Genomic DNA, 19,815 nt, shown 5'->3' on the forward strand with positions numbered 1-19,815 from the left:
CGTTCACACTGACACGCGACAGCCTGCTAGCTTTCCGGACGCGGCAGCCGTTTGGAGGGATTCCCTGCGGCAGACCACGTTGTCGTGAGTACACGAAGAAGATCACATATTGTGTCAGAACCTGTGCCTCATGTGCCTCAGGACAGAAAGGGACGCTATATACTCACATGTTTGGGTCTTTTACAACTCACTAGCATTGGCCGATCTGCATACACAAAGCAATATCGTGCCACACTAACAAATGAATGGTCTCATTTCTAACTTCTCCTCTCTATTAGAGAGCAGTTGTAGCAATCGTCGCTCCTAGTTCGATCCTGTATGGATGACCTCACACACTTGTGGAGTCACTCCACGTGCCATCATCCCTCGTCGAACTGCAATATTGAGAAACGTAAAGTACTGTCCAGCGAGAGAAGAGACCTAGACTAGTGATGTATCCCAACAAGTAGACCTCAGAGACAATTAATCGACGTGAGGAGAGCCTATCACTGTGTCTTCCTACCGTACTGCCGTGATCATATGCGTGGGTCTTGGTGCAATCTCAACAGAGTACTGCAGATGCTCCAGCACACCCTATTGCCGTTGCAACAACGTAGCAACAACACCCGACTTTTAGCCCTATGTGATGTCAGTACTATGGAATTTATGAAGTGCTTCGAATATTTCTAACAATGTGATTTGGTGCCTCATTCTCAGCACAGTCATGAACATTGTGCAATGTGCACGCACAACTTGATGCCCCATGAACCTTGTTTTTTTTCTTAAATTTCTTTCTCTAGTGTTGTTTTGTAATGTATGTTATACCTTGTATGTGTTTGTGTCTTACACTGTAATTCTTATTACAAATTACTGTATTGTTCTCCACACCATGTTTTTTTTTGTATTTTGTATTTATTGTTGTGTGTATGCAAACAGTGTGCCTGAAGTCCACATAAACTGAAGCAGATACCACCACTGTCATTGTGAATGGACCATCAGTTCAGGGAACATTTTGTAAAGGTTATTCCTGCTGCAGGGAGACAGAATGAATCGGAGGTTGTAACTAGATTCTGAAAGCTCACAAAGAGATTGTTAACTTAAATAGTATCATGTGTGAGTGAGGTCAGGTTAGTTTCATGATTCAGATTGTTGTAAAATCTTGGGCATTTAATTGCGGAGCACTCCAACTCTGATTGTAAAGAATAAACTGCTCCATATTTGGCTCACATGCCCGGGCCATATTTAGAGCGTGAATGTCTGTGTGAATTGGTGTTTGGAAGGGGCTCCCTGGGTATGGATGTGTGATGTGAGTGTTGGTGTTCCATATTAAGAAGGTGAAGTTGGCTACATCATAAATAATCCTCCCTCTATGAGCTGCATTTTTCAGTTGCAATGATTTTTTTTATAGAGTGCGGCATGTGGAGCCAGTTTGTAAGATTGTTCTTGGGCGATTGACTCACTACCTTGCTCCTAAGTGAGCCAATCGCTCACCAATTACAATCTAAAATGGCATAGGGGCTATGAGAGGTGGCATGAGCCCCCTCTCATATTTCTATCTTACGATTTTCGTCTCTAATTGCATGCGGTGAAAAGTTGCTATTCCTTCACACGCGGACTTCCCACGCAGCGTCTCTCGTCACCCAGGTGGTCCGGTGACAGGCGGGCTCTGCGGATCTCGAGAGGGTTAAGCCGACGAGTGTGAGGGAGTCGAGTGAATGCTTTCCAGACGCCGACATTGTCAAGAGACACGCCAGCAGGGGCCTGAAGTAGCGGCTGGGGTAGAGGTTCCGTTACTTCGCAGAAACTTAGCGAAAACACTTTCTGGCGGGCTACCAGCGAGGCGTGGGAATGACTTGTGTACCCAGGCAGTTGTGGCGGGAAAATTCCCGCGCTTTCTGCAAAATAGTAACTGTGATTGGCTTGCTCAGGGCATAGCTCCGTGACGTAGCAAAATCAGCGCAGAAATTGGCGCCAAGAATCTCCATTGGTGGAATGGTAGTGCTCCGGCAATAGAGTGGAATTTTCCGCCGGTTTTCGAGGTGCTGATTGGAACGTTTAACCACGGACACTGTCGTGGGGGCGGGAATGTTCTGTGTTCGGCCTGTACGGGTGCTCAGAGGTAGTCGGGTCTCGCCTTTCGGTCGAGGACGTCGAAGCAACCAGCCATCGCCTCCGGTACGCCAGATCGTGTTCTGGCAGTTAAGAAGACAGTTTGGTAATGTATGTCCGCAGCACCGGCAGATAGGGATTTTCCTAGGTGGTAATCAGAGCTCAGCAGAGCGCGCCTGTTCGTCTTTTTCTAACTTTGTTCTGTCTTGAGTAGCTGCAATTAATGTTGGGTTAGCTGTGTGTCTCTCTTAAGATTTGAGTGGCAAGGAATTGGCTCCACATACCACTTCGTCATAAGCCTCACAATCTAGTTTAGGGACAACTTCACCTTCACAGCGTTTGTTTGAGTATCCTATTTGAGCCAATTTGACGTATTATAAATGTTTCATGTGTTTTTGTTTATTATTTTGTGTTTAGTCTTAATAAATCATATTGTTATTTTGGACAGAACTTTCATTCTGTTAATCGGTAGAGCAACCCATCATTTCTCACTACATTAATGAAACCTTCCTTTATTTAACTTATTTATCAAATTAAATTATTGCAGGTGCCAAACTCTTTTCTACTCCACTTGCAGGGTTGATTACAGTCAGTTCGCGTATATTTTTTAATCCATGTGCAACAGCAAAAGTCGGAGTTAGAATAGGGGGGGCTTAGAGCATCATTTACATATGTAGATTCTAGAATTTAGTGTTAAATACACTGCTTGCCCCGGCACTTCGCACCTTTTCTCCCATGATGTACTATGAACAATGGATGAAGGGCAGCAGGCACATTTTGTTTTTCTAGATTTCCGGAAACGATTTGACACGGTGCCCATTGCAGACTGTTAACGAAGGTACGAGCGTATGGAACAGGTTCACAGACATGTGAGTGGCCTGAAGACTTGTTAAGTTATAGAACACTGTATGTTGTCCTCGATGGCGAGTGTTCATCGGAGACGAGGGTATCGTCAGGAGTACCCCAGGAATGTGTCACAGGACCGCTGATATATACAGGGTGAGTCACATAACGTTACCGCTGGATAGCACGGAAACGGGTCCGTAACAGGCCCGTCACAGGAGAAGCGGGTGCAGTTGGTGTGTTAGCTGCTGTTGCCATTAACCCACACATGAGTACACGGGACATTGCGAGAGCCGGTGGACTGAGTCAAAGTAGTGTCATGCGCATACTGCATCGTCACCGCTTTCACCCGTTTCATGTGTCGCTACATCAGCAATTACATGGTGATGACTATAATCATCGAGTACAATTCTGTCAATGGGCATTAACAGAGAATGCGTTGCAGTTCTACCTGTTTACTGAAGAAGCGGGTTACACAAACCACGGGGCAGTGAATCTACGGAACATGCATTACTGGTCCGTGGGCAATCCTCGCTGGCTCAGACAGGTAGAGCGACAGCGACCGTGGAGTGTAAATGTATGGTGCGGAATCATTGGCGACCACCTCATTGGTCTTCACTTCATTGCAGGGGCCCAAACAGTTGCAACATACATCGCGTTTCTACAGAATAATCTGCCAACCTTGCTCGAAAATGTCCCACTGGAAACGCGTCGACGTATGTGGTGTCAGTATGATGGTGCACCTGCACATTCCGCAATTAACACTAGGCTGACCCTTGACAGGATGTTCGACGGGCGATTCATAGGACGTGGAGGACGCATAAATTGGCTATCCCGTTCTCCTGATCTTACACCTCTGGACTTCTTTCTGTGGGGTACGTTAAAGGAGAATGTGTACCGTGATGTGCCTACAAACCCAGAGGATATGAAACAACGCATTGTGGCAGCCTGCGGCGACATTACACCAGATGTACTGCGGCGTATACGACATTCATTACGCCAGAGATTGCAATTGTGTGCAGCAAATGATGGCCACCACATTGAACAATTATTGGCCTGACATGTCGGGACACACTCTATTCCACTCCGTAATTGAAAACGGAAACCACGTGTGCACGTGTACCTGACCCCTCTTGGTAATGTACATGTGCGTCAGTGAAAAAGACCAATAAAAAGGTGTTAGCATGTGGTCGTAATGTGGTGTTCCAGTCTCTTCTGTACCTAAGGTCCATCACCGTTCCCTCTGGATCCCTACGTAATTCGGTGCTCTCCGATACACACGATCGAACAGCGGAGGAGTGGTACTCAAGCGTCAACTTTAGGTTACAATATCTCCGGATGTAATTAACATTTTACAATGCAACAAACGGCACTGATTACGTATTTGTTTATATGTTCAGATGTGCTAACAAAACTAACGGGGTTGCATTGAAAAAAACGTAGGTTAGTGTTAAAAAACATACTTCCGTGCATTTTTTTATGGTTTGTATTAAACAATTACACTAGCCCCTCTCCTCACTTTCGGTCTGTGGAATCGATTCGTCAGTATTTGATGTGGTTTACGAAATATATCCAGCGGTAATGTTAGGTGACTCACCCTGTATATCTGGCGGACAGGGTGGACAGCAATCTGTGGTTGTTTACTGATGATGCTGTGGTGTACGGTAAGGTCCCGAAGTTGACTGACTGTGGGAGGATACAAGATGACATAGGAAAAGATTTGTGTGATGAATGGCAGCTACCTCTAAATGTAGAAAAATGGAAGTTAATGTCGACATGTAGGAAAACCAAACCCGTAACGTTTCGGTACAGCATTAGAAGCGCCCTGGCCTTTAAATGTCTTGGCGTAACGTTGCAACGCAATATGAAATGGAAAGAGTAGGTGAGGACTGTGGTAGGGAAGGCAATTCGCAGACTTCGGTTTATTGGCAGAATTTTAGGAAAGTGTGGTTCATCTATAAAGGAGACTGCTAGTGCGAAATATTCTTGAGTACTACTCTAGTGTTTGGGATCGGTTTTGCGGTGGATCAAAGGAAGACATCGAAGGCGGACTGCTAGATTTGTTACCAGTAGGTTCGAACGACACACAAGTGTTACGGAGATGCTTTGGGAACTCAAATGGGAATCCCTGGAGGCAAGGCAATGTTCTTTTCGAGGAACACCATTGATAAAATTTGGGGAACCAGCATTTGAAGCTGGCTGCAGAACGACTCTATTGCCTCCAACATAACTGCGTGAAAGGACCACGAAAAAAGTATACGAGAAGTTAGGATTCATATGGAGGTATGTAGATAGTCGTTTTCCCCTCACTTCATTTGCGAGTGGAAAAGGAAAGGAAATGACTAATAATGGTACGGGGTACCCTCCGTCGACCGCCGTATCATGGCTTGCAGAGTATCTATGCAGCTGTAGATGGCAGAGTGTCAATTAAAACAATAATGGAATTCATAGTGTAATTATATCGTATTGCGGATGCAAATGTGCGATTGTCACACATAGGTACCACAAAGACGGTGTTATTATGACATGAGGTAGTAAGACAGGAAAATGTAATCCTTAGTGAAGTATGGATACAAGGCCATCATCTATGCAGACCTAAGGCTACAGATCATTCGTACTCAGCATACAGGTCCTCAACTGTGAAGAAGAAGTACATGAACCATCACGATATTACAGTTGTAACTAACATAATGTTATAAACACAGTGCTACATAATTAAGAGCGAAGTTAAAAGAATAAAATGAGCTCAGTAATCTTTTACTGAATGCAAATGTGTAATTATCACATGCGGTAGTGCAACAGGCTATTTTGCAGGAAACAGCATGTCACACTCCAGGTTTAACTTGGCCGATTACGTATGCCGGAAGATTTCTTAAGGTGTTAGGTAAAGAGACCACACAACCCACTGTGCGGGAAATGTGGGAAAATCTGAGCGGAGGCGTAGTAATCCATGGGTGCCATATGTCTGTGGAGCAGTACGAGTGTTAAAACATCACCACCTGCTGTGATATGGCGCTGCTTACTCTGTGCTGGTGTCGAACCACAGATGAGCTTGACCCACAGAACAGTGCCTCGGTTGACCATGCACAACCGGTTTCTTCTCTGTGCAGAGATAAAAAAAAATTGTTGATCTGCAGCTTCGGTGACTATCTGTCACACAGAAAAAATTGTATGCTCTGCCATTTGTAATATTAATCTGGAGTTGGGCAAGATGTTAATGTGAAATGTAATTTATGGTGTTGAAGAATGTGTTCGTAAGATTTTTGTTTTGCATATTGGTATTCCTGTTGCTATTCATTTATTTATCGATTGTCATTTTTTGTTTGTGGTTCACTGTTTCCGTGTGAGTTTACGTATCGTCGCCGGCCGAAGTGGCCGTGCGGTTAAAGGCGCTGCAGTCTGGAACCGCAAGACCGCTACGGTCGCAGGTTCGAATCCTGCCTCGGGCATGGATGTTTGTGATGTCCTTAGGTTAGTTAGGTTTAACTAGTTCTAAGTTCTAGGGGACTAATGACCTCAGCAGTTGAGTCCCATAGTGCTCAGAGCCATTTGAACCACTTTTTTTGTTAAGTCCCATAGTGGCCAGAGCCATTTGAACCTATATCACCAATCTGATTCTGCCAACATTTCGCTAATATCTCCTGTCTCGACTGCATCGAAGAGAAAAATTGAATTACATGATAATGCGTGTGTTTGGCTGATTTGCATATACTGAGTAACTGTATCATGTGTACTGTCAAATGCAAGTACTGTGACATTACAGACTTTGTGGAACTTGGCGAAGATGCAAATAGGAGAAGAGGTTTAGCTTTGAAATGTAGATTCAGCCAAGAGAATGACTCTTGTATGACTTCAAAATTCATTTAGAGGAAGAAGATTTTTTAAATTAATCTCAGTTTAGAATACGCTATGTGGTCGATAGGAAAGAGTGATAAAGGAAGTAGAACATGTGCTGTTTTGATAAATTTGTCAGCACCTCTGCATAGATATGTAGACATAACAGTATAATCGTACAGGCTCTGAAAGAAATCTGTGAAACTTCTACCATAAAAGCTTCAGGGGAGCGCATTTCAGCTGATAATGGACGTAAAGACATTGTTGCAGCTTTTGATGGGACGTGACAGAAGAGAGGTCATTCGTCACTCAGTGGCATAGCATCTCATTTTAGTAAGGTTTGAAGTTCCTCTTTTTGTTCTTCCATGTTTGCAATAATAAAACTGGGTTGTTTTGGAAATCAGCCTTATGCAAACACAATTAGTTTACTTTTATATTTATCCAGACATGTTTCGACACCGATGTGTCATCTTCTGTGGGTCAAATTTTTATTTCTGTAAAGCGCAATATCACATTTGTAATATTAATCTGGAGTTGGGCAAGATGTTAATGTCAAATGTAATTTATGGTGTTAAAGAATGTGTTCGTAAAATTTTTGTTTTGCATATTGGTATTCCGGTTGCTATGCATTTACTTTTCTATTGTCATTTTTTGTTTGTGGTTCACTGTTTCCATGTGAGTTTACGGCCGGTGTGGCCGAGCGGTTCTAGGCGCTTCACTCTGGAACCGCGCGACCGCTACGGTCGCAGGTTCGAATCCTGCCTCGGGCATGGATGTGTGTGATGTCCTTAGGTTAGTTAGGTTTAAGTAGTTCTAAGTTGTTTGGGACTGATGACCTCAGATGTTAAGTCCCATAGTGCTCAAAGCCTTTTGAACCATTTTACGATTCTAGGCGCTACAGTCTGGAGCCGCGTGACCGCTACGGTCGCATGTTCGACTCCTGCTTCGGGCATGGATGTGTGTGATGTCCTTAGGTTAGTTAGGTTTAAGTAGTTCTAAGTTCTAGGGGACTGATGACCTCAGATGTTACGTCCCATAGTGCTCAGAGCCATTTGAACCATTTTACGTATCGTCATTTTGTGATTTGTAGATAGTGAGAGGAGCAGTGGACGCTAGATAATGGAGTGCCAAGTAGAGAAATCGGAACATTTCCGACATATTCTTGTCTTTGAGTTCAATAGAGGGATGACAGCAGTAGAGTCAGCCAGAAACATTTGTGCCTTGTGGGGGGGGGGGGTAATGCCGTTGGCCACAGGTCGGCAAATAAGTGGTTTTCTCTTTGTAAAGAGAATCATTTTGACATTAGTGACTCTCCACGTTCAGGAAGTCCGTCGGGGTTTTATGAATTTCGTTTAAACGCGTCAATCTACAACGATCCACGGCACTGTACCCGAGAACTGGTCAATGTGATGAAATGTGATAGTTCCACCATTGTGCGACATTTGCATGAAAGGGGGAAGGTTTAAATGTCGCGTGTATGGGTACCGCATGCTCTAACCCAAAATCACAAAAATCTGCGGGTGGCCATTTATGCATCTCTGCTTGCTCATCATCAATTCTCTCGCGAGAAACGCCGAACATTCCTATCCTGAACAGTTACTGTCGACGAGAAACAGTGTCTCTATGGTAACACAAGGAAAAGAAATATATGGCTGATCCTAAACAAAGCTGCAATTTCCCGTACAAAAACCTGCGTGTGTCCAATAAAGATAATGTTATGCATCTGATCTCAGTTTACTATGCAGAACTGTTTGCCATTCTGAAAGCATTAGAGCATATGCGACGACATCATGGCAAGAAATTCATCATCTGCTCAGATTCCCAAAGTGCTCTAGACGCTCTTGAACAGATGTACCCAGCAGATCGGATGGTGCAAGAAGTGCAGGATGCACTCCTGCTCTTGTAAAGGCAGGGTAAGGATGTAATTTTCTGCTGGGTTCCAGGGCACATAGGAATTCAAAATGGCTCTGAGCACTATGGGACTTAACATCTGTGGTCAACAGTCCCCTAGAACTTAGAACTACTTAAACCTAACTAATCTAAGGACATCACACACATCCATGCCCGAGGCAGGATTCGAACCTGCGACCGTAGCGGTCACGCGGTTCCAGACTGTAGAGCCTAGAACCGCACGGCCACACAGGCCGGCCATAGGAATTCCTGGAAATGAACTTGCAGACGCGGCTGCCAAGGAGGCTTGCTCCATCCCACCTCCTGATCGCTGTTCCGTCCCCCTGCAGGCAATAACATCATTCGTGACTCGGAAGGTCATGCGTTGGTGGGAGGCTCAGTGGCTGGAAGTGAGTGATAATACGTTGCGAGCGGTGAAGGATTCTGTCCGACCGTGGCTCACCTCCTTCCGACAACGACGCGCTGAGGAAGTAGCCCTTACACGGCTTAGAATAGGACATTGTCCACTGACACATGGTTTTCTGTTACGTCGTGAGGAGCCACCAACGTGTCAGACATGTGGGACACAGCTGTCAATACGACATATTTTAACAGAGTGTGTTTTATATGCGGTTTTGAGGGAAGATTTAAGTTTCCCACCAGACCTGCCCTCTCCTTTAAGTCATAATGGGGCGAGAGTGGCTAGAGCTTTACGCTTTTGTGTGATGTCTGGACTTCTTCCCAAAATATTGGGATTGAGATCTTAATATGCTGTGAAGTGTTTTGGTCACCCATTATTTGTAAGTGGTCACCCAGCCACAGCTAATTATTTTTACATGTTTTGTACTGGTATTTTGTTTTTAGTTTTATCTACCTGTTTTGATGTGCTGTGTCCAATCTTGAAATTTGATCATTTACGATTCTCGCAAAGATCGGCTCTGAACTGATCCTTGTTTAAAAGATCTTGGCTGCACTCGTCAACATTTATTTTGGGAACGGGCGCCTATAACCTCGTTGTTGTGCGCCCTGAAACACTAATCATCATCATCATCATCATCGTCATCATCATCTGGAACAGCGACTGTGTGGTGAAGTACGACTTGACTCCCGGTGAACGGTCACTGCTGTCATTTATTGCCAACAAACGAGGCGTCTTGCATATGAAATCCAAGAAGAGGACCAGAAAGACTGCGTGAAGTGATGCTACTTCATGATAACGCCCGCCCGCATTCTGCTAGACTGACAAAAAACACTACACAGGAGTTGGGTTCGGAAGTCATTCCGCACCCTTCTTAATCACCCAATTTTGCGCCTTCAGATTTTCACCTTTTCCGCTCTCCATCGAACAAACTTCAAGCAACTTCCCTTCTGGGTGAAAATGACCTCCCAATATAGCTCGACGAGTTCTTCGCCTCAAAACCTCGTTTGTACAGTTCCTGAATCAAAAATTTACCCTTGCGTTGAGACTGTTGAAAACAGTGAAGGAGCGTCGCTTACAGCTCCTCGTATAGCTGCCAGACGAAGAAGAATGTTTAACACGGCAAACCGGAACCGAGTAGTGGGTTCGATCCACTCCTGCAATCGGCGGCCGAATTATATAGGGAAATTGTGAGTATTCAGAACACCAGATAAGACGGTGTACGCAGTGGCACGCAATAGATAAGTAAGCATAAGCATCAATCCAGTCGCCGCGACTCCACACTTCATCAGAAAATCAATATTATAATGACATAAGGTGAAAACACACGAAGATATATCCCTAGTGAAGTATGGGTAGAATGCAGTCAACTATGAAAAACCTAAACTCATCCCGAACAGGCCATGAAGGCCCAACGGTATCGACCAGCCGCCGTGTCATCCTCAGCCCACAGGCGTCACTGGATGCGGATATGGAGGGGCATGTGGTCAGCACATCGCTCTCCGACCGCGAGTCAGTTTCCGAGACCGGAACCGCTACTTCCCAATCAAGTAGCTGCTCAGTTTGCCTCACAAGGGCTGAGTGCAACCCGCTTGCCAACAGCGCTCGGCAGCCCAGATGGTCACCCATCCAAGTGCTAGCTCAGCCCGACAGCGCTTAACTTTGGTGATCTGACGGGAACTGGTGTTACCACTGCGGCAAGGCCGTAGCCAACTATGAAGACCTTGATCAATTTGATGTCATACGAGCCCATAAGGGACATGATATACGCTTTCACCTGATCTGTTTTCACCTTGTAAGCATGGATATGCATAGTACACCCACATTTTCTTCATATAACATTATTTTCATTTACATTACACGTATTCAGTTTTAGTGTTGACAGACATCCTGTGATGATGGCCTATGACCGAAAACAATATACATGTAGCATTATAATAAACATCTGGTGGTTAATAATGTATTTTCTCAACTAAGTGGATTATGAACAGTTTTGGTGCATTTCTCATAACATATGCGTACAACCTGTCTCTTAGTGTCCAGAAAATATATGTGCTAATAAATTTTGAACTGAACGATGCAGGCTAAGTCAAGAATACAATGCAATAAAAAATTGAAAGGACCGTATTAAAACGTAGATATGGGACAATACTGCTTCGCAGTCTTTAGTGAGTATTGAAAAGAGGGTAAGGACGGCAATCGCTAGGAGAATTCAGGTAAGACGTGATCTCACATTTTTATTATATTTTTCTCAAAAGTAATGCCAAAACTGTGAAAATTTGAACACTTATAGATGAGAGGTCAGCTGCCTACTGAAAGGAAAATAAAACAGTTCTGATGGAGAAACATTTACATTTTATTCCTCAGTAGATATTCCGTTAATATTATTCATTAGATTTCAATATACTTTGCTGGGAACATGTAGGTCATGCATACCAAATTTAAACACTTCAAGTTTTTCATTTAGTATATAAATTAGTCTGTAACAGCATTTTGAACTACACTGAAAATACTGATTTTATGTGGTATAGTTAGGTGTACTTCTTAAAATACTTCATCAAAACATATAAATCTAGAGTTTTGGATTCATTTTCTCATATACAACAACTGCTGAAAATTGCAGCCTTATAAGACTATATTTTCAATTTTTGCTTTCGCGAATATCATTCTAAAGTTAAATGCAGTGTTCACATCACATATAGCTAAAATGCTCTAGGCTCACAGTCCTATGTATCTTCTGATTCCTCGTCCTGCTTCCTCTTTTTATTTAATATGTTTGACATTCTTGCTACTTTAGGTACTTGTGATTTCATGAAATGTTCTCGGTCAAAGAGCAAATTGTTTGCTGGTTTTTGAACTCATTCATTGAAGCAAATAACAGCATCAAGCACGCCAAGTTCTAAAGTATTTTCATCTCCAGACACTTTTTTGGTAGCCCTTCCCAATTCCTCTTCTGTGGACAACTTATGGAAACAAGTGGGCCACACTGCCTTCTTCATCTTCTTCAGGTCTCCAGAATTAGCTCATATGGCCTTGCCATAATATGCCTGAAGCTTATCTATTTCCCACCTGTTAGCCTCCCCTCTCTTTTGATGGTTTTCCCATCTGACAGTTTCTTCCCTGACAGCTTTTGTCACAGTTTTTGAAGTCTAGATCACAGGCTTTCTATACGTGACCTACACATTCAAGTTTCTCAATTTTACATTGTCTACATAGCGTCCAGCTTCTCTTACTTCCAGAAAAGCTTTAGTGTCACCATCACCTAGACATTTTGTACACCGAAACCCACGTGACCTTTCAACTGCATAAACATGTTCACCACTCCACTCACTTCCATGCCTCCACTAGCGCAATCATACTTTTTAGTACACTTGTGAGATGGGCTTCCATTCACACAAACATGGCTTTATTTTATAAGTAAATCAACATCTGTCACCTTACCTGTATCAAACGATGTTGCAGATACGATACTTCTGTTTTCTTGATTCTCTCACCATCCGTCATTCCATATCTCTCTCTCTCTCTCTCTCTCACACACACACACACACACACACACACACACACACACGCACACACATTCAAAATCAGCGCCATAACAAACACAAGACCAACGATGAACAAGTGAGCAGCGACAGTAACATGACACCTCTCACTGAGTGTGTTGTCAGAAGTGTCTGCTCAGATCACATTTAGCCACATTTTGTGTAAGTGCCCGTGAGGGGAAGTAGTGACCGTAAATTTGCGAAAAACTGAGTGAAAGCAATGCACTAAATAGCAGCTGATTGAGACACCAACCAGGGACACGAAACAAGACGGAAAATGTAAGTACAGAAACGTACATAACCTCTAACCTCTAGACAACTCTCCATAAATACACAATAATTTTCTTCATGGCTAGTTTGCAGATGACATGCTGTCAAAAAAATGACGAAAACGAGCACTAAAATCGGTGTATAATAATACAGTTCAGTTATGGATGTAATTTTAAGGCGAGTGTCTAAACAAAACGAAGCAAATTGCAAATATTGTATTTCGTAGGTCTACAGCAGTTAAATTATTACAAATGTGATATTGTGCATTACAGAAATAAAAATTCGATCCACAGAAGATGACACACCAGTGTCGAAACACGTCTGCGTGCATATAAAAATAAACTAATTGTGTTTGCATAAGGCTGATTTCCAAAACAACCCAATTTTATTATTGCAAACATGGAAGAACAAAAAGAGGAGCTTCAAACCTTACTAAAATGAGATACTATGCCACTGAGTGACGAATGACCTCTCTTCTGCCACGTCCCATCAAAAGCTGCAACAATGTCTTTACATCCATTATCAGCTGAAATGCGCTCCCCTGAAGCTTTTATGGTAGAAGTTTCACAAATTTCTTTCAGAGCCTGTACGATTATACTGTTATGTCTACATATCTATGCAGAGGTGCTGACAAATTTATCAAAACAGCAAATGTTCTACTTCCTTTATCACTCTTTATCGACCACATAGCGTATTCTAAACTGAGATTAATTTCAAAAATCTTCTTCCTCTAAATGAATTTTGAAGTCATACAAGAGTTATTCTCTTGGCTGAATCTACATTTCAAAGCAAAACCTCTTCTCCTATTTGCATCTTCACCAAGTTCCACACAGTCTGTAATGTCACAGTACTTGCATTTGACACTACACATGATACAGTTACTCAGTATATGCAAATCAGCCAAACACACGATTTATCATGTAATTCAATTTTTCTCTTCGATGAAGCCGAGACAGGAGATATTAGCGAAATGTTGGCAGAATCAGACTGGTGATACTGGTTCAAATGGCTCTGGCAACTATGGGACTTAACACCTGAGGTCATCAGTCCCCTGGAACTTAGAACTACTTAAACCTAACTAACCTAAGGACATCACACACATCCATGCCCGAGGCAGGATTCGAACCTGCGACCGTAGCGGGAGCGCGGTTCCAGATTGAAGCGCCTAGAAGCACACCGGCCGGCTTGGTGATATTGTTGGACATTGTGTGGCGTATGTGTTGCCAGAAAGGCGCTGCTTGCGACTGAAGAAGAATATCCTAGGCATACTGTGTGATAAAACCGCTTCCGAACTATAGCTACGGTGCAACTGTACAGCAGTAAGCAAGTAACCACAACAGGGCAATGAAAGTAATTCTACAGGCAGCTGAAGGCTCCTTCTGAAGTATCAACAATGCACTACTCTGCACTGCTGCCAACGTGGAAATTTGGACAAATGTAAAATATAAAAGTTAGTTCTTCTCACGGTTTGTTGATATCTGAAGTGGATGTAGGTACAGTGTAAGGTCTTATTTCAATCAACATTACAGGCAAAAAAAAAGCATGTGTATGCATTACACATCATTCGATTAAGAAAAGAATTCCCTACAACATATACTCAAAACTGAAAAATCGTATTTTTATCCATTTTCATATCCTTACCCCCCTTAGTGCAACGTTTAGGAATAATCATTCAAGGTCGGTCTTTCTCTCCTATCGCTGTCCAAATGAGTAGCTGCAGCCAACAGTGTAAATCAAGTGATATACGAACGTGGTCAGTTGTCAGCCATAAATATGTCAGCAGTGTGTTAATGAAACGCGGTGTCTGATGAATCGAGCACATAACGATAGCTCGAGACGAGAGATAAGCATCGCACAAATGTTGCCACTTTCCATCTTGAAAGGGCGCCAATAAGAATGCTAATGCAAAGAAGCCAGAAGCGTACAATTTCTTAATTTTTGGAAGTAAAACGCAAGGAGCTGTGTAAAATTCATAGCAGCTTGAAAACATTCTATTATCAGATTAAGCTTTTCCTTTATCAATGGTTCAAATGGCTCTGAGCACTATGCGACTTAACTTCTGAGGCCATCAGTCGCTTAGAACTTAGAACTAATTAAACCTAACTAACCTAAGGACATAACACACATCCATGCCCGAGGCAGGATCGAACCTGCTACCGTAGCGGTCGCTCGGTTCCAGACTGTAGCGCCTAGAGCCGCAGGGCTTTATCAATATTGTAGAACATTGTGACTGTGTATTAACGGACCAGAAATAGAAATAGCTGAGACTAATCACTTTTGAAAACGTACAGGGACAGAGGGAAGCATTATGGAGCGAGCATTCAAATAGTATCTTTCAATAATAACAGAAGAATATGTTAGTTGGGCAGGATAGCGTGTTTCATGATTCGGGATGCACGAAGAGCACCTAGGGAAGGTAACCAAAAGTGCAAAGAGGAACGATGTTACAGGATCGGAGGAAGGTTGCATGTTGTCACGTCGGAGGCTGATAGCAGAGTGAACGACAAGTTTGGAAGCCACGCGCTGCCCGCAGCCCCCAGAGACACGCGTCACATTTCTCTCGCGTTCCTATTGGTTGCGGCCTGCATGCGACGCTCTCAGAGCAGACCTCGTCAGCAATGTTCTTTCTAAGAGATTTGATTACGATGTTTGCTTGTTACTTTTCCGCTGATTCTCAGCACGTGGCGAGATCGCTGAACTACATCACTGGTATTGAGAAAAAGGGCTATTGCATGCCGAGGACGCTGGGAGAGGGTTATCGTTCTCGCATGCTGAGGTCACTGTACCACTTCCCCTGTCCCCCTGAGCTGATAGGAATTCCCCCTCCTCTCCCCCTTTTTTGTCGTCCCAACCGTGTGAGTCTTCCATTTGTACCCTGTAGTGCATATTTGTTTTGGGAGGTATTTCTCACAAAAGATAATAACAAATTAACGTCAGGTTTATTATTAACAATAATTTCTCTCAACCCGTCCCTTCCCCTTCGTAATTCGACAACTATATACCGTAGTGAGATGGAACAGTAGCGACAGAGCTACCTTGAAACTTCCTGGCAGATTAAAACTGTGTGCCCGATGTAGTGTAACGACGTAAATTTTTTATAACTGATTTTCGTTTGATATATGACCATGTGCAGACTTCGTCACCTACGTCAGTTACAACCCACTTCAAAATGATTTATATTCTTTTTAAATTGTCATAGAATGGTTCTTGAACGAAACTGTAAAACATCAGTTGAGTCGTATGCAAAGAATTACATCACTTGGACCAATTGGTTTTTGTAACTTTTTCGATTTTAAATTTCGTTTGTTTCTCCTCAGAAATTATATTGACGCAAGTTATCTGATTTAATAAATATTAGAACCACATTGCATAAACTTTCAAAACTCAAACTCGCGATGAACGTTGTCAAAATTAATGATCTTGTCAAACAGATTATTAATTCATTCACATAATTCTTCATAAATAAATTCTCGGAACACGTATAGTAGTATACACTACTTTATTAGCTTCATACATATAGACGTGGACCTGAGCCTTGACAAGATAGGACTGACTTTTCAATAAGATTAAGCTCTATATGACGTCATTGTTGTACAAAAAGAGTATAAAAAATTCATTTTTAATTTTTTAGAAGCACGACGCAACAACTCGGTTCCAGGATCTTCTGTTGCTCCTTGGCTGTCGACCCGCGACGTATAGCGGCCAGCAATTTCCTCTCTGGTCGCGGCAACGAAGATGCTGTCTCCGTTCGTTGCGCCGCCCTCTCCGTACATGAAACACATAAAAAAAATACAAAACTTTTAGATAATTCACATCTACTACAAATAATAAGAAAACACATAAACAAACTAAATTAAACTTATAGTCACCTGCAAACTGGGCTGACATTGGTGGATGGGTGACGCTTAATTTCGTCCCACTACATACCCCACCCAAAAGCTCAGTTTGTCAGGTTTTAACTGAAAATAAAACTTTTCAATATACAACATTTAAATGTTAATACATTTTCCTCACATTTTACGTAATCTAGAGTCCTTGCTCTTAGATAGATTTAATCCTTTTAATACGATATTGTTGTGACTATTTGACATTTACTCTTAATTGTGCTATTATGGTCATTCGTAACCGAATATAGGTAGATTACTCCTCTTCATTTAATAGTTGCTAATAAATACTAATTTAGTACGTTCTTTAACGTTGTTACATTAGGACAGAGCGTTCAAATTGTGATAGATTAGTTTCAGTTTCATTTATTTACTAGAGTTATTCTTTCCAAAAATGTATATTACTCATAAGTTTCTCTCAATAACTAATAGTACTATTTACTTTACGTCATTCTTTTCCCTAATGCCTTATTTATGCCTGAGGTCAAGAAGAAATCAAGCAAAACTTTCTTTAGAATCTCGGCACGGCCTTCTTTACCTTCGGACACCTTGTTGGGTAATGGCAATTTATTTAGGAGAAACAAGCGAGAGAGCCCCGTTTGGTGTGTTCTATATTAACACTATTACAAAGCTCTATTAAAGGCACTCTGCTATGTTCTCGTGAGCCATATAGCTCTGGACGCCCATGGTCCCTAAACTATTAACCATCCCCTTTGGTTCTTACTATCCGAGTAAATTTAAAATACGTTAAATTCCTTTTGACCTAAGAGTAAAATTTCTTCTATATAAATCCCCCTTTTGGTTATCTTTCTCCTTTCGAAGTACCATTAGATTATAGTAGAACACTTGTTTAAGCTTTCTGTTTCATTCTTTAAAATAATACGTAACTATCACGAAAACTTCACATGAATAAACTATGAACGCTCTTCCGTGTGTAACATATACTAAATATTAACTTATTTAGGAATGAAGGGTTTCATTTGGTCAACACTATATAATTCTTTAATTACACCTGATGAAGGTTCCATAAGAAGTAATGCTTTGGGATGTACAATCTTATGTACAACATATGAACCTTCAAAGATAAAGAAGAATTTTCTACATTCCTTACCTATCTTAGAACTTTTAGGATGAGATCGTACTAACACAAGATCTCCCACCTGAATTGAGGGTTCTATAGCATGTTGATTATAACTTTTAATTCTCCGTTCGGCGATTTTAACAATCTGTTCGCAAACTTTTTCGTCTGGATAGACAATTCGTAGAATAACATTTTTCTTTCCTTTATGTAATACGGTAACCTACTAATTAGGACTCGTATTAGATGACTTTCAATAATTGGTTCTTCAATTAACTTAGCACGGTTTAAATGCCATTTGAAATAATTCCTATAACCTCCCCACCGTTTAGAATATGGAGGAGGGTCTAACAACTCTAAAGTTAAGTGTTGTTGTTTTCCTCTTGAACAATAATTTTGTTTAAACTGCTTAACAAAATCATCCCAGTCCCTAAATTCAGTTCTATGCAGTACTGCCCATTCCGCAGCTTCTGCTTCTAAATGTCCTATTACAAATTGAATGCGTTTTTCATTACTCCATTTAGGAGATAATGATGTTTCAAAAGCTTTTATAAAGATTATGGGGTGAAGTTCGCCTCCTGGTTTGAATACAGGAAATCGACTTGCTACATTTGAATTTGTCGTTATGTCATCCAAACATTCTGCGAGAGAAATAGTCGGATTTTTTTTAGATTGCAAAGACGGAGTTACATCGGATTGGCTTGCCGTGATTTCTTTATTCATATTGTTGTCGTTCGAGCTAGCAAATTCGCTGCGACTGCTGTCTCTGATTACGTTATTACTTCTACTACTTGAAATGTTTTCATTATTATCTAATTCCGATAACCGTTTAGTAATTTCCTGTATTCGCATTTCTGTATTGGATACACGATTAGCTAATATCGATTCTTCACTGTGTTCACGATGTGAACGCTCTGTACCTTCATCAATGTTATTATCTTTGGCAGTCTCAAGGTTACTGCATATTTCAGTAATTAAAAATTTCATGTTTTCGATTTCGGTATGATCTTTTTCTACTTGATGAGTTAATGTCTCTAATTCTACATTATCTATTGAAGAAATCTCTACAGGTTTGGTAGAGACCTCTTTAATTGATTTCAATAATCCTCTGCGAACAGTTTCTGTTTGCATAGAAAATTCATCTCGTAACATATCGTTATTTTTCTGTATTTCATTTACAACTAAGATATTGACACTATCTAGTCTCTCGGTTAAGTCAGTAATATCGTTTCGCATGCGAGCTTTTTCCTCGCGCGATTCCTGGATATGTTCTTCTAACCTTTTACAATTATCAGCAATCTTATTACTAAGTCCTACTAATTTTTCCTGCATTTCAACTTTAGAAGACTCTATTTTATCACTTAATTCTCGACTGGTTTCATTAAGATATTCCTGTAACCTGTCTGTAGATTTTCTTAGCTCCTCTTTTAATCTAGCAGTAGATTCTTCGTTAGACTGTTTTAATTCCTGTTTTAGTTCCTGTTTTAGTCTAGCAGTAGATTTTTCGTTAGACTGTTTTAATCTAGCAGTAGATTCTTCGTTAGACTGTTTTAATTCCTGTTTTAGTTCCTGTTTTAGTTCCTGTTTTAATCTAGCAGTAGATTCTTCGTTAGATTGTTTTAATCTAGCCACACATTCTTCGTTAGACTGTTTTAATTCCTGTTTTAGTTCCTCTTTTAATCTAGCAGCAGATTCTTCGTTAGACTGCTTTAATTCAGCTAGAAAATCCCCGTTAGATTGTTTTAATTTGGCGATCGCCCTAAAAAGGGATCTCATGCTCCTATCGGACATAGATTGCTCTTCGTCTGACATTTCACTTCCCGACATTATTGTAAGATATTAACTATTTACACACGCAGACTTGTAATCAACAATCCTATAAAAGCACACTCCCTATATACAACACTCCACTTCCAACTTGAAACAAACTCACCGGACACTTAATATTGTAATTTGTAGTTCTCGATG

The 19,815-nt window shown here is 41.5% G+C and overlaps 1 pseudogene; it reads right to left on the reverse strand.

Moving 5' to 3' along the window:
* Window positions 1–10,666: 10,666 nt before the first annotated feature.
* Window positions 10,667–10,784, reverse strand: LOC124728314 (annotated as a pseudogene).
* Between the last annotated feature and the right edge of the window lie 9,031 nt (window positions 10,785–19,815).

This window comes from Schistocerca piceifrons, chromosome 1, assembly GCF_021461385.2.
Source record: "Schistocerca piceifrons isolate TAMUIC-IGC-003096 chromosome 1, iqSchPice1.1, whole genome shotgun sequence".
Lineage (NCBI taxonomy): Eukaryota > Metazoa > Arthropoda > Insecta > Orthoptera > Acrididae > Schistocerca > Schistocerca piceifrons.